This window comes from Thermobia domestica, chromosome 12, assembly GCF_964235325.1.
Source record: "Thermobia domestica chromosome 12, izTheDome1.hap1.1, whole genome shotgun sequence".
Classification (NCBI taxonomy): domain Eukaryota; kingdom Metazoa; phylum Arthropoda; class Insecta; order Zygentoma; family Lepismatidae; genus Thermobia; species Thermobia domestica.
Window position 1 is genome coordinate 232,512,821 of NC_137465.1, and position 15,175 is coordinate 232,527,995.

At 34.6% G+C, this 15,175-nt stretch overlaps 1 protein-coding gene across 1 annotated transcript in view; it reads right to left on the reverse strand.

Annotated features, from left to right (window-relative positions):
• The window catches only part of LOC145667119 (neuropeptide F receptor-like), a 483,223-nt gene extending 471,237 nt beyond the window's left edge, over nt 1-11,986 (reverse strand). Inside the window, exon 1 of the mRNA XM_081734863.1 lies at nt 10,831-11,986. The gene's annotated coding sequence lies outside the window, so the exon portion shown is untranslated. The remainder of the gene's footprint in view (nt 1-10,830) is intronic.
• Between the last annotated feature and the right edge of the window lie 3,189 nt (nt 11,987-15,175).

Consider the following 15,175-nt stretch of genomic DNA (forward strand, 5'->3'; position numbering starts at 1 on the left):
AGCCACCGTGCCCCCTATGATTATGTGTAGATAAGAGTGTAAGTGAGAGCTATTCTTCTGACGCTTAATTCACATTGAAAAAGCATTTGTCACTTTCTATCGTATTTGTCCTGTTTCGTTTTGACAAATAGAATAACAATTAAGCATTGTATTAGCTAGCCTAATGGTTAGAGTGCATGTCTTTTATGCATTAGGTTCCGAGTTTCATTTCGGTAAGAGAAAGAAAATTGAGAACACTACAGTCAGTGAGATTCCCCTTTAAACTGTAAGTAGAGGTTCCTCCTGGCTGTACGGTTAACGTACACGATATTGGTAAATATTACTTACAAGGTGGGCCGAGGATTTCTCGTATTGTTTTCTAAATATTTGTAGAACTCTTGTCTCGTCTCAGTTATTGAAGTACGCTTTCTCGTCTCGTTTGAGTTATCGGAAAGCTTTTCTCAAAATATTTATCTTTTCGAATGTAAATTTATCAGTAAATTTTACACTCAATTTTTATCATAATTTCTCCTAGAAGTTATTAGAGTACTTATGCGTCAGAAGACGTTCACGAAAGTGATAATAACACTCAAACAATTTGAAGACCTAAAGTAAATTAGGATCTAAGTGCCATTTGAACAGTTTTGAGATAATGATGTTTTTCCTCGAGAACTTGTGCCGTTCACATACACGCCAAGCATTCTATTGGCTATGATCTGGACCACAACGCACAGGTTTGAAGCTTAGATCCGAATACACTTAAACTGGCTTGGCCCATAGACCTCATTCCGGTTATAACTCGAAACTTCAGAAAATGGCACTTAGATCGAAATTTACTTCAGGTCTTCAATTGAAAAAAGTTACTATTCGCGGATCTATAAATATAAATATTCTTCTATGTTCGTAAATCACGTTATCAATTATGCAAGCATTTGAGCAATTTCTTGTGTCTCATAAACAACACTTGCATTGGCGTCAAATATCCGAGTTAAACTCCCAGTGGAAGCTTATATTGTGTGGATCCTACGTTGTTGAGCTGTAGGTTCACGTCTTATATAACATCGTTGCTGAAATGGGCGTTGAACTCAAGTTCAACAAATCCAATTTAAACGCTAGGCCTCGTCCTAAACAGCCTCTACGTTGACAAAGCACGTAAATTAAAATCAATTAATCAACAAACAGACTGACATGAAGGAGTTGGTCATTTTATAAGACTTCTTATACTTAAGGATACTTAGTATAGTTTAAAAGTCTAAGACAGAAAAGAAATAAAAAGAAAAAGGAAAGATTGCTTTTAGTCTCGTGCTCTGATTGGTCGTTTCACATTTCAGTTTGAGTTATTTTGACCCTCAATTTTCGTTGTAAATCCCGGCTCCTCGATGTACGTCAAGACTCTTTGTAAAATGTTAAAAAGAAAAGTCTTCCATGAATTATCTGAAAAATCAATTTTTCCGCAAGAGGCTTCCACAAAAAGGAAAACAATTACGAGAGAGGTATCTCCAGAGATCTTCTAACAGTGGTCCACGTAATTCATTTATGGATTTACCAACCTCCCTCTGGAAGTTACTTGGCTTAGAAGCTGCTAATTGGTTCAAAACGATCACAGAAAAAAGAAAAGTAAAAAATGAAGGTCCACGTGCTCTTCATAAGTGAACTTTTCTGTTGGCAGACAGAGAGTTGCTTGAAGTTCGGCCAATTTGTTCCTTAGCTACTTGATTAAAAGTTCTTTGGTTCAATTACTTATCTCTTAAATTTTAGTTATTACATTTTTTTTTTTTTTTTTGCTTTTAACTGAAATTCACTTGTAACAATAGAAAAAAAAAGAATTTTACCATCCGTTTTCTCTCTTAATTATATTTCAGCCTACGGTAAACCTCATATTTATTCAAGATTCTTCTAATGTGGAAGAAGTAGGTAATTCTCAGCCGAGCCGTAGCTAGAGATTTTGGCGCGAAATAGAATTTGGCGCCCCTTACGTTCACGTTACTATTTATTTATTTATTTATTATTCTTTACATATATGAGAAGCAGCCTTTTTGTTATGCTACACTGAATTTTCATTAAGCTGCTTGGACAGAGCATTGCTACAGCCAAAAGCGATTATTACATTTTTTTTGTACAAATTAGAGCTGTTTTTCAAGAAGCTTATTTTGGACTTTTTGCTAAACTTGACAAAACTCACTTTGGTTGTATACGAATCCACTTGAAGAACATTATGGAAATTTATAATATTTACAACGTTTCATACTATCAATAAGAAATGAAATTTCAATACATTAGAAACTATGTGCTTTTAAAATGTTCGAAGTGGATGACAGCATTAATTTCCGGTAACAATTGTATACTTTTTTAGTTTTATTCTGTGTGTGACCACACAAATAGCATTTTAACCCGTTAACGATCAAGCATATATTTTTTTTAAAAAAAACTTAGGAATTTCTTTCAAATTCATTTCGTATTAACGATACGCATTTACAGTTTGACAGAATTTATAAGAACCAAGATGAAGCGGAGGCATGAGGGGCCCGTCCTCAAGCATCACCAGAACAAAATTAAATTTATAATTAATACATGAGAGAGCACTTTAAACGAGCAAAATATATTTTCGCATTGAGATGAAACGTAACTTTATTTTCGGAGAACATATATTATTTTGCTCTCTTCGACTCTTCTTTGAGCATATTAAATATATAAAAGACCTAAAAACGCAGTACCTCTTATGAAATCGTAACTTAAGTAGACTGTCCTCATTTGAGGACAGTGGGATCACAAGGGTTAATTTCCATTCTATTGCTGTAAAAATATTTTGTGAAAGGTAACGGAAATTCAAAAGGAGCCTTCTTTGCGCATTTATCAATATTGATCGAGGGAGGTAAAGAATATATTTAATGATTTTATTTAAAATCCAAAATATAGTTTGGCTACTACATTTGTTGGAAATTATATTAATCACCTAATTTCTTAATGAATGAAAGTTCTGAATTTAAGTTTACTTATTATTAATTAACATATTAAAATACACTAACACACACATATATAATGTATGTATATGTTTTGTCTGTATGTAGGTAGATAAAAGTATCACAGAACTAGATACATATACACAAAAATCCTGGTAGTGATCAGTTTTTGAAAAAGACGAAATCCGTTCGGTTAAGTTCTGACTCCTTAAGCCCCTATTTTACAACTGCTTCAAGTTCAAAAAACGTTATTATTTCCATTGTTTACCTTAATTTTTAATATTCCCGCACAAACACCATGTTAAGTGTGTCTCTAAACCCCTCTCATTTCCATACCTTCATTCTCACCGTCGTGATTAATCCGATTGGTTAGAAAAGTGTGACTAAAGTGTAACAAACTCATCACCATCAAATGCCCGACATATTTCAGACTTTGGCCTTTTCTGGTTTTCAAAACGATCCTATGTACAAGTCCCTACTCGGCACTTGTATATTACATCGCAATTACCAAATCTTATATAGAGAGAAAGCTCATGGGAAGCTCCTAAGCGATTATTGTACGCGCCTTTGGTATGGGCGATCCGGGTTCGATTCCCGGAGGGAGATCATGTGATTCGGATCCCACGCTAAGCTCTAGACCCACGTCTCATATAGCCTCGCTGCTGTAAAGGACGCTGAGCTGAAGTCAAATCAAATTATAATAACTTTCTTAAGTGATAAGTAAAAACTTGTGACTCTTATTGAAATGCTTGGGCTGCAAGCGAAGCGAGCAAGAAAATATTTACCAAATCAATTTCTTTGCAAACCGATAATTATTGATTTAATACGGCGCCAATACTTTTTCGGGGCGCCGTGTCTTTTACTCGTTTCCAACACTTTTCCTTTCTTCTTGTTTTTTCGGCATACCCTTTGCTATCAGCGCCCGGGGCAACCGTCCCGTCCACCTCTCCCTAGCTACGGCTCTGATTGACTGCTTTCTAAGTTCACAAATACATATCATAGCTATATATTAGACAAGTAACAGTATCATACGTATACACGTGAAGGAATTTGGCTAGAATATTAAAAGTGACAGAACGGTATGCAACCTATATAGTCTTCATATACAGTAATGTTGTATACTACTAAGGATCAATTAATTCTGTACAATCCGGCTCAAACCTCTTGACGTTTAAGGTGTGAGCTAATTTTCACAATATCTAATGCAAATTTGACGACGTTGTCCAATAGCTTTGATCCTCAATTAGGAGAAAGCAATTTCAAAGATACGTCCTTATGATATATGATACTATAGTGTTAATAAATTTGTAATAACGGTTTTGTTTTTACAATATTTTAATTTTTAGCGTTAATGTTTTACGTTATGCCTGTACACGAAAGGAAGCGAAATCCTACAACGTCGCAATTGCACACCATTGGCTTTCATCAGACGTCAAGAGGTTTGAACAAGACTTTAATTACCCGTATACGGCCATATTTTCGGATTGGCTGGATGGTTCACCTCCGTCAACGAACTTGATTATTTTGATCTTTCACATCTTGCTCAAAATTGATGACGATTCAACAGCTAGTTCTTCAGAAATTTTGCCTCCCGAACAGACACATGGACAAATATTTTTGTCTCCAGGACAAAGGAAAACAGAGACAAACATGGTAAATGTATAAAGGAAATTTGATTGGTAAACCAAACTCATTTCACTACTTTTGTTAGCGGATGCCGATTGCATGGTTTTGTAGTCAATTTCTTTTTGGGCAAAGATAGAGTAATACGGAGATCGATCAATACTGTTAGGTTTGCTCTTGCATGATGATCTGAGCACCAACCAATCATTTCGGTTTCAAGCCCCGGTAGCTGCTCTGAGTCCACGTTAATAGTGGATTCCTGTGGAGAGTAATTACGCAGAGTACCTAGACTCATATGCTCACTTTGATTTTATCGTTTATGGTGACTCAGGACCTTTAAATAATCCAACACTCATATCCTAACTTTATTTTTATCTTCTATGCTGACTCAGCATCATAAAATAATCCAAGACACTTGTACTCACTTTGACAAAAGTCAACATTAAACCTCCGAGCTCCATACACCATAAAGTATGTTAGTTAAACAATTTTCATGTGAAAAGTAAATCATTAGGCTCTAAACTTTAAATAATTAAGCCTCAGTTATATATATGCTTTTAAAGGGAAAAGTGTTTTCTTAGATATGTTCCAAGAGTTATGGAGGCTGGAGGCTGTAAGTGAATTCTACGACTGCCCCGCGAAGATACGCAAATGGACGCAACAGGAACAGGATATAACATTTGCTACTGAAACTTTGTTTTACAACGATTGGGTAACAAAGAACTGCTAAAAACATTTTTAAAAAGTCTACTATTTTTCGTTTCCCCCCAAATTTTTCGTTTATTTTTCTAACCTTCATAAAAACTATAAAAAATCATTTTTTTATTGCCCGGTTTTTTTACCCTCTTTGACACTAATGTCGAATGAGGTTTTCTCAGAATTTTTCCTTCATTTCTCATACAAATCTTCGTGGATTAACGGAGTTCCATCCATATCGTTTCCAATTGGTGTTCGTATTATTGCTGACTGGTAATAATTAAAACATAAATTGGGTTTATATACTATATATGGAAATTGAAGTAAATGTTTAAAGTTCTAATATGCAATGTAACTTATTTTAAATTACTTAGTGATCAAATGAAATTAGTAAATCATTTTAAAAAACAATATTTCCATTTAAAAGTGTGGTACTTTTATTGCTTAACGGAAATGAACATCGACCTAAACTTTAAAGGAAGTGAATCAAATAGTTAAATGTCCAACAATTGTGCTTCGTGCACTAATGAAGTCAAATAATTACTAAATATGCATGATTATAAAAGGATTAAATGAACGATTATGTGGGAAGAAACGGAAGAGGTTCTAGAGAACCTCTTACACACGATGTGGCACAGCACCAACTCGCATGATCAGAAACAGAATGTGGAACTTCTGTTACCAGAGGCGAGCACTCTACCACTGAGCCTGTCTATTCTCAAGAAATAAATTGGAAAGATATTGCATGCAAGTCTCGACATAATCTTAAGCATAATTATTACAGTACTTATGCAACCCAGAAGGGAGAGGTGCCGAATAGGTTGTATATGATTCAGGCGTAAATTTATTATCACACTATTATGAATCTTTATGACAAAAGCAAGACACCCCAGTCTGTTAATCACACTCCTAATAGTTCACAGTCAGTCTAATAGGTGTCGTTAGCTTCGCTGTCTCCTATCTAACTGCAAAAGATGATGCTAATGTCCACGCAATTTCCAGATGAGTCGAAAGATTGGAGCGATGTGTGAAAATTGAAGATAATTCACTTCAATTCACCATAGCAAAGATCTGTGTCTAATATTTTCAATGGACTTTGCTGACAGATTTCCTGACATACTGCAAAGTTCCTGAAAATTTTATCAAAGTTGATATCTATGGGTTCATAAATAATAGTGGACATAGTGGGCATCTACAAGCATTTGCCGAGGTATAGCATTTTTAACGAAAGAAACGTATTTCTCCAAAATGGTTTAAAACTTCAGGAATATGTGTTTAGTCTGTATATATTTATTTATTTTTCAGTAGCTAGAACTGATTAATGTAGAACTAATCAACTTATATTTACATTCTATTTGAGCAGGGATCTATAATAGGGAAGACTTCAGTTTAAAATGTAATCAGAACTACTGTAGTATGTTTGATGCTGTTTCATCGGGAATAGAGCCTAAGACCTTGTGCACTAAAGACACGCCCGCTAGCTATTAGATCAACAAAAAAGAGAGAACCTGAGAAATATTATATTATAGAAGATTTAGGAACTAATATTCAAATTGAAAATAAAACCAACGACAGAAATTAAGAAAAAAAGGGTCTCTATAAAGAAATAAGAATATGCTAATTTGTGAATGAATGAATAAAGTTTACAAGAAAATCTCTTCAGCAAAATATATTTTGCTGAAAAATGCATATACGTTATAATTACTAAAGAATGAAGAATAAGTAAAATAACTCTTTGAGCTGTATATGTTGAGAAGATTGAAGAAAATTAGGTATATAGAATAAAAATCAAAAGAGAACATCGATGAAAATTGGACAGAGAAAAAGAACCTTGAAGATAGATTGGTTAGAAGATGGAAATTGGTTAGAGCATTCTTTTAGCAGAAATTTATCTCAGGAGGAGTGTGATCTATGGAGTGGTAGCATTTAATAGAGGGAAAAGAAGGATGAGATTGAAGTAAGATATTTAGCAGGGTAATTCATTTGTCTAAGAGACACGCAGGAGAGTAGCGCACAGAAGGATTTCCAATTATCAGTGTAGGGGACAGGAGGCTCACGAGAAACCGATTCAAGTGTGACACGGAATTATTAACGAGTTTATGCGTAATCGAAGTGTTTCTGTGAACAATGAATTCCATTAGAGGGAAAATCCCTCGATCTCAACCGTTCCCGAGATATACAAAGGTAAGGAGAAAGCTGGTGCTCTGATATTTTGTGGATTCTCGGCTATGTTACGAGTGAATATGTTTGAAAATTGTATTTGAACGTTATGAAAGATGCACCAGAACGAATAAAAGTGGTGCTGAATATTGAGGCGAGTGGCGTGGCTTTTACCCGGGACCGGAAAAAGAAGGAGCTATAAGGAATAACAAACACCATTAACACGAAGAACAAAATTGTGTGATATTAATTGCTAATATATCATGTCTCCAGTTCATAGAAAATGAGAAAGGATGATATGAAGATGTATTAATTCTATTGCCAAATGAACAGAGACGTTATTATGTGAAGAAAAATACAGGGTCATATTCTGTGCAAAAGAACCGATCGGTTAATAATTGTAGAAATTATAAATGTTTGGAAAGTTTGGACGACCACCATTTTTTTTTACATTTTTCATCCTGTTTGACCTTGATGATGTTTTTATTCGATTCAGCGTACAAAGAAATCTATACATAGACATCTTATATACGTCTATCTCAGCCAACAATGGAACTCCGTTATTTTCACTTTCCCCCTCCAAAACATTCTTCCCCTAGAATTTTTACGGACTCTTCGGTTTTGTAGTACTCATGTCAAAGACGATGCATTCCTAAAATTTTGTGGATGAAGGAAGTCTTCATTTTAAAAGTCTCTTTTACTTGTACTATCGCTACATATTCAAAAATTCGTAAAATATCGGAGAACCAGCCTTCCTCTTATTCCTTTATATCTCCGGAACGGTTGAGATCGAGGATTTTCCCCTCTAATGGGTTTAACTGTACACAAAAATACTTCGTTTGCGCATAAATTCGTCCACAATTTCTTCTCATACTTGAATAGGTTTCCTCGTCAGTGGTGCAGTGGAAGAGTCCTTGGGTCGATCTCAGAACAAGGAAGATTGTGGTGGACAACATTGTGTTCATAGATTTTTCGAAATTCTCTCGTTTTACTCTGGTATTCTCAATTCATCAATTCTTTCATAACCCCTCATTTGCAGAAATCACACATCTTTTCTAAGGTACAGGACATAATCGTGGGAAATGAAACTAATTTTCTTTCATAGATTTGTCAGTATATTTATGATGATAATAGTGGTGGTTATTGCTGTAGATACAGTCACTCGAAGGAAATTAAAATTTGAAATTAACAGAATTGATTTGATTTGACTTGATTTTAACGTCGTTTTAAGCTGCGAGGCTATATAAGACGTAGACCTACTGAATAACGTGGAATCCGAACCACATGAGCTCCCGCCGGGAATCGAACCCCGGTGTCCCACACCAATAACACGTACGCTAACCGTTTAAAAATTAACAGAAGTACATGTTAAGAAATATATTATTTATTTGACATTTTTATCTTTGTATATTTTCCTGTGTAGGAAAATCAATAATTAATTTCTATAATTTGCATATAATGGGTATAACATGTTTAAAGACTGAGTCCGCGGTGGCTCAGTGGTAGAGCGTTCACTTCTGGTGCGTGTGGTCCCTGGTTCGATCTCAGGAGCGCCGAGTAAGCTTTGTGGTGGACAAAAACCGTATTCGTAGGTTTTCTCGGGGTTCTCCCGTTTCCTCCCACTTCCATCATTCCATCCTTTGTTTAATTTTCATGATTACCATCACTCTAGCAGTCATAATTGTAGGACGTAACACTTAAAGAGTTTATTTCATTTTATTTTTCAGGTTCAAAGACGAGGCATACCAAATCAGTAGATCTTATTGAGCTAAAACAAATGATATGCGTAAGTGCAAAAAACTCATGTGTAGCTTTCGAAAAATGGAGAATAAACAATTACTTTGTAAACCTAAACATGGATATTGTACGACAACCATGGCGCATAATGAGATGACATTGGTATTGAAAAATACTCTCAATAAGCTCTTCATTATGATACTAGCAAAGACAATAGTTCATTGTATGATTAAGGAGGCATTAACTCTTCAATCTTAATTTCTGTTTAACTGATATATTGAGATGAAATGAAATCCCATGATTATGACATTTAGGATAAGAGAAACGAATGATTAAGGCAATAATGATGGAAAAAATTGGTGGAATGAGAATGTGGAAGAAAATGGGAGTATTCCGATAAAACCCATGGACACGGTGTTGTCCACCACAATCTTACCTGGCCGGGGATCCAACCAGGGACCGCACGCACTAGAGGTAAGAGCTCTGCCGTTCAGCCTTCGTATTCCCGAACTAATATATCATTCATTCTGTCACTGGATAAATCATATAGAACTGGAAAAGATAACATGTTTGGGAGTAAATCGTTGCGTTTAGTTTTGAAAAATAAACAAATGAACTTTTGTGACGCTAAAACGTACGTCGTTCATTGCCAAGTGATAAGTCTTTTTAATTTTGCTAAAAAAAAAAATAATAATGTTACATATTCATGTACTGTGTACGTAGCAAATAACAATGTTAAGTAACATTGTTATTTCTTTTTTGTCAGCGGCGACACAAACAATCTTCACCAGCCACATACGCAGGAATTTATCTCCGAGGGAGTGCAAAGCTATTCATGGGGTAAAAATTTAATTCGAGAATAAATTATATTAAAGTTTACAAAACTCACTTCATAAAATTATACTAAATTTACAGAAAAGTAATGATTTCGGGGAGATATGTTCAGGATCGACATAATCCAACCGCTACGTACATCCCTGAACTTTACGCACATACTACTTTCAAATGACAACTGAAAATATGCCTATGAAGCTTGCATCGGAACAGAAGCAGTAACATACCTATTGTTTACATTGAATTGTTGTGTCATTTTGTTTCAAAAAACTACCTAGGTCCGGTACTGATACTTCATTCTGAAAAGTATGTATGGTCCACGTTGAAGCTTCTTAATTCATTCCACTGCTGCTCACTGTTAATTAGTTGGTTGAAATTATGTGTTGTTTTCAAGTATCAAGGCTATATATATATATATATATATATATATATATATATATATATATATATATAAAACGTTGGCCTACAGCTTAAAATAAGATAATAATTACATATTCAACGTGTATCAAACATGAATATTACGCACCATGGCCGAATTTTAAACAAAGATCTGAGAACATCTGTATTTGAAAATACCATCCTGGTATTCATGTCGTCAAAAAACAAAATATGAGGAACCTTTATCAAGATGAATAGTTGCAGGGTTCAAATTCTGCATTACCCGATTATAAATTGAGATCCTAAATATTCAACCATTTCTTTTCAGTGTTAGCAATGTAATCATTTAAAACAGTATCTCATAATTTAAAATATAGCATAATTCGAATACAAACAATATCTAAACATATAAATCTATTAGAAATAATGTAAAACAAGAACTTTTAGAAATACAAATACTCACCAATTTTCGGTATCCTCGTCGATAATGCCGTGTTGACTGAATAGGTGTAATGAGATCAATTCATTACTTGTACCTGGACGCTCTTGAAATCAAATCACATACAGAAGAGAGACAAACACAACGCAGGCAGAATAGTATTGTTTCACACGTTAATAGTTGCGATGAGGGAATTCTTTGAAGGAAAATATCTTAGAGCTTACAGTGTCAAACAAAGATGTGTCACATCGATACACAAATGTTTACAAGTACGTTTGCTATTAGTTGTTAGAAAATCATTGTTTTGTTGAAGATAATATATTTAAAGATTACTTGCGCTACGATTACTACATTAAAACAACACACAAAATCTGTCAAGTACTTTTCTTTTTACTGGATTTTAGTCAAGTTTGGTTCTTTATGTGTATTAGCACACGGCAATAAACGATAGACAATCATGAAGTGTTAGATTCAGACCAAAGGACGTGACATTTGGACCGTTCCCGTCTGGCGAAATCCACTTCACCGCTAAGTTTTACAAGTATCAGTAACGCGAGAGGAGTGAATGCAACAGGCTGGTCTTGAACTCAAATCAATAAATCGTTTCACGTAAGAGTCACACGTCTAGTGGGGAGATTGTACTCGAAACAACTTTTTTTTTATTGTTTTATTGTTTTTTGTTTCTCTGTTTTAGCACACAAAAAACAAAAGTGTCAAATAAGCAAACAGAAAGTTTTTTTTCTAATTTATAATATAATCAAAAGAAAACAGAATTTTACCACATCACTTAACTGTCATTCTTAATAAAACTATACTACCAATCGAGATGTATATTAGACAATCATATTTACTTGTTTGACTACTAATAATGTCTTACTGTCTCCTATTTCAATCAAATGAGTATGAACTTACTCCGATAGTGCTTAAAATTTTAATACTGAAGTAGCAAGCACTAATTTAAAAATTAATAATAATAATAAGATGAGCTGACTTTTTCAATGTTCCTAATTTTGTTCAGGATTACGCGCCTTTTACGCGTTGCCGACCAATGGCTAAAGAACAGGCAATAACTCGCGACTCTCGCAAATTGTGAACCAAGCTATGTTAACAACACGCGCGCTCCTTTGCGTTAAACTTTATTCGGTCGCCTTCCGCTATGATCTGTGTAGACCCTCGCGCTCTGCATTTTACACGGAGCATCACAGTCGGCGGAAGAATTTCTACTGAGTTTGCGCAACCCTAGGCAGGTGATAACTCCCGAGGCAAAGCTGAGCTAGTTCGGGAGTGGAATATAGGGTGGTTGAAGTGGGGAGAAAGAGATTTTTTTGAGGCGTTTTTGTCTATAATTACTTCTACAGGAGAATATGTCCTCTATAGCAAGTAACACTTAATGTGATTGCTTATGTTTATTTATGTTTAGTCTACACGTCATCACACTTCTATAAACAATTTCTACCTCGTACAAAAAAAAAAAAAAAAAAAATCGTTATGGAACAAGTTCTAATATATGTTCCTGTATAAGTTTTATTCGTTTTCTCTTTTCTGAAAGGTCATCTTTATGATGGAAAGCTTCAATTTTGCTCTCTCAAGATAAGTGGCATCGTCATCTAATCCAGCTCTCTTAGTGGCAAGATAGATTGGTGGGGAACGCCTATACTATAGGATTGATCTTATATGATATTGTGTGTACCGGTGAACAGCATCGGCTTGAAGTCTCGGTATCTGTCTGGGGTCCAGTCGCTGGAGTCCCATCCTTCATAAACACTGCTGCGTGACGACTACAAACTTTAATTTTAACCCTTTTTTCCACAACTAGACGGAAAGATCATCCAACCAAAATGGTTCAAGGTTTTTCATTTGATTGAAGACTAAACGTTTTGAATCAAAGATCTTTTATCTTTTTGATTTTAAAGTGCCGTTAAGAGGTTGATGTTCACAATTGACGTTGGCTGGTCGAATTTGTGTTTAGCATCCATATGAGCAGCGAACCTATATGGAACGTTGATCTTCTCAGCTTAACACGCGATCCGAAACACATGAGTTCCCGCCGAAATCAAACTCGGATCGTTATTAATTGACGTGTGAAAATACATGAATGTTGGGTGAAATCAACATTACTCAGTTCTTGGTTGGTGATTTGTACATTTCGTATGGTATAAATGTATAAAATATGTATAACATTTAAAAAAAATAAAAAAGCTAATTATATCCTTAATAAAAAATTAAAGTCCACAAAGTAAAATAAGTTCCTTCGGGCGTTGTTGATACAATCAAGCTAATTTGAAGCGAACAGACAAACAAAAAATAAATAAATAAAAATAATCATGATACTACTAGTCATCACACTAATTGCATCAGTCATTCTTGTATAATTATACGTATTTGTTTAATATAATTTGCCTAAACTTATATATACTTTAAAAGAATGAGTCTACTCTAAAATTTCACACTTTCATTGCACAAGAACTAAAGTTGTATCAGTCTTATTATGATACTATAGTTTGGCACTTTGAAGCCTATGTTACATAAATAGTATTTACAGTAATACATCCACTACTTTTTTCTACAAGAACTATTCTTGTTCTGGTGAAGCTCTTTATTTTCCAACGTTTGCAGATATTAGAACAGTAATCTATTTTCATTTTAAAACATAATAATCTGATAAAACACATCTGCAGATTCAATTCTGTTTCTTAGCGTTGGAAAAATGCTAATCCATATTAAAAATTCGAGTTGCAATTTAGGTCTCACGAATAACTTGTATCAGTATACACACGTTTTTCCATTTTGAAATAAGGCCGTTGTTTGAAGTTAAAATCTATTGCAGTTGTTATTACTTTTATAATAAGATTTATGTCGACGAAAATTTTAACTGTATGTCATATTTGACTGTACCTCTTTTTTTTTTATCTGTAAGCTCTATTTTTATACGATTTACGTCATATTTTAAACAAAACATTGTCCTTTATTTGTGGTTGTCATAAATTTTGTTTTGTGGGAATTAATGTTTAGTAAAATTATATTTACTCCCAGTGCTCCATCAAAAAAATTGTTGGATTGTTTGATAGGGGGGGCATGGTGGCTCAGTGGTAGAGCGTTCACCTCCGGTGCTTGGGGTCCCTGGTTCGATCCCGCCTCGTGCCGTGTGGACTTTGTGGTGGACAAACACCGTGCTCGTGAGTTTTCTCGGGGTTCTCCCGTTTCCTTCCAGTTTCTTCATTCCACCATTTCATTTATTTCTCATCATCACCGTCTCCTTTAGCCTAACCGGCATAACCGTGGGACGTAAAACTTGAAGATTTGATTTTTTTTTGTTTTGTTTGATGGGGCCCTTTATACGTAAAGCTTTCTTCTCAGCGACTAAATGTTTGCGTTTTCTAGGTTTAAATACCTGCTGTATGTTAATTTATGAACCTAGTGGATATTTAAATGCAAACAAGGGCCCATTAGAAGCAGGATTGGGAAACCGGGGGCTCCATTAAAAGTGGGGCTGGGTAACAGGGGCCTCATTACCAGTAAGGCTGAGAAATAGAATCCTATTACTTGCTTCATAAAGTACATAACAATGCAAAACACCATTGTTGTACGTGTATTTTAAAATCTTATTTGCTTTCTCTTGCTATTTGGAAATTACACTACAATCAGTTTTTCCTTTAATTTTTTTGAGTCCCCAATCAAGTGGGTCCTAAGCTATAGCTTGTTTAACATATATGTAAATCCGGCGCTGTTTACGCCATGTATTTAATATTTTTAAATATTGATATAGCAAATAATAATAATAATAATAATAATAATAATAATAATAATAATAATAATAATAATAATAATAATAATAAGAAGAAGAAGAAGAAGAAGAAGAAGAAGAATGAAAATCAATAGATTGCATCTAGGAGAGGAACAAAAAGTGGCTATCCTCGTCACTGTGGTTACCATACAGGATCTCTGACACAGAAAACCGAGTATTGAGCTCGTATGATTCGGATATTACGTTAAGATATAGGTCCACATCTCAAATAGTGTCGGTGCTGAAGGGACATTAAACTTACGGAGAAGGAGAAGACATCTGTCTTCTGTTCAAATAAATTTGTGTTGCATCCCCGTTTCGCAGGTTTTTTTTTTTTTTTTTAAAGGAAAAAGACCTCTAAATAGATTAAGAAGGGAATGGGAGAATACTATAGAAGCAGAATCTAGTAGAAGTAGATACAAGCTACACTGATCAGTTTTGATTGCTACTTGATAGAATACATCGAACCAATCAAGTAGCAATGAATATTCGGTTTTCCTTATGAATACAGGTAGCTTATTAATAATGTTGCTATTATTATTACAACTAATATCTAACTGGGATCAACCTGATTCGCTGAAAGTA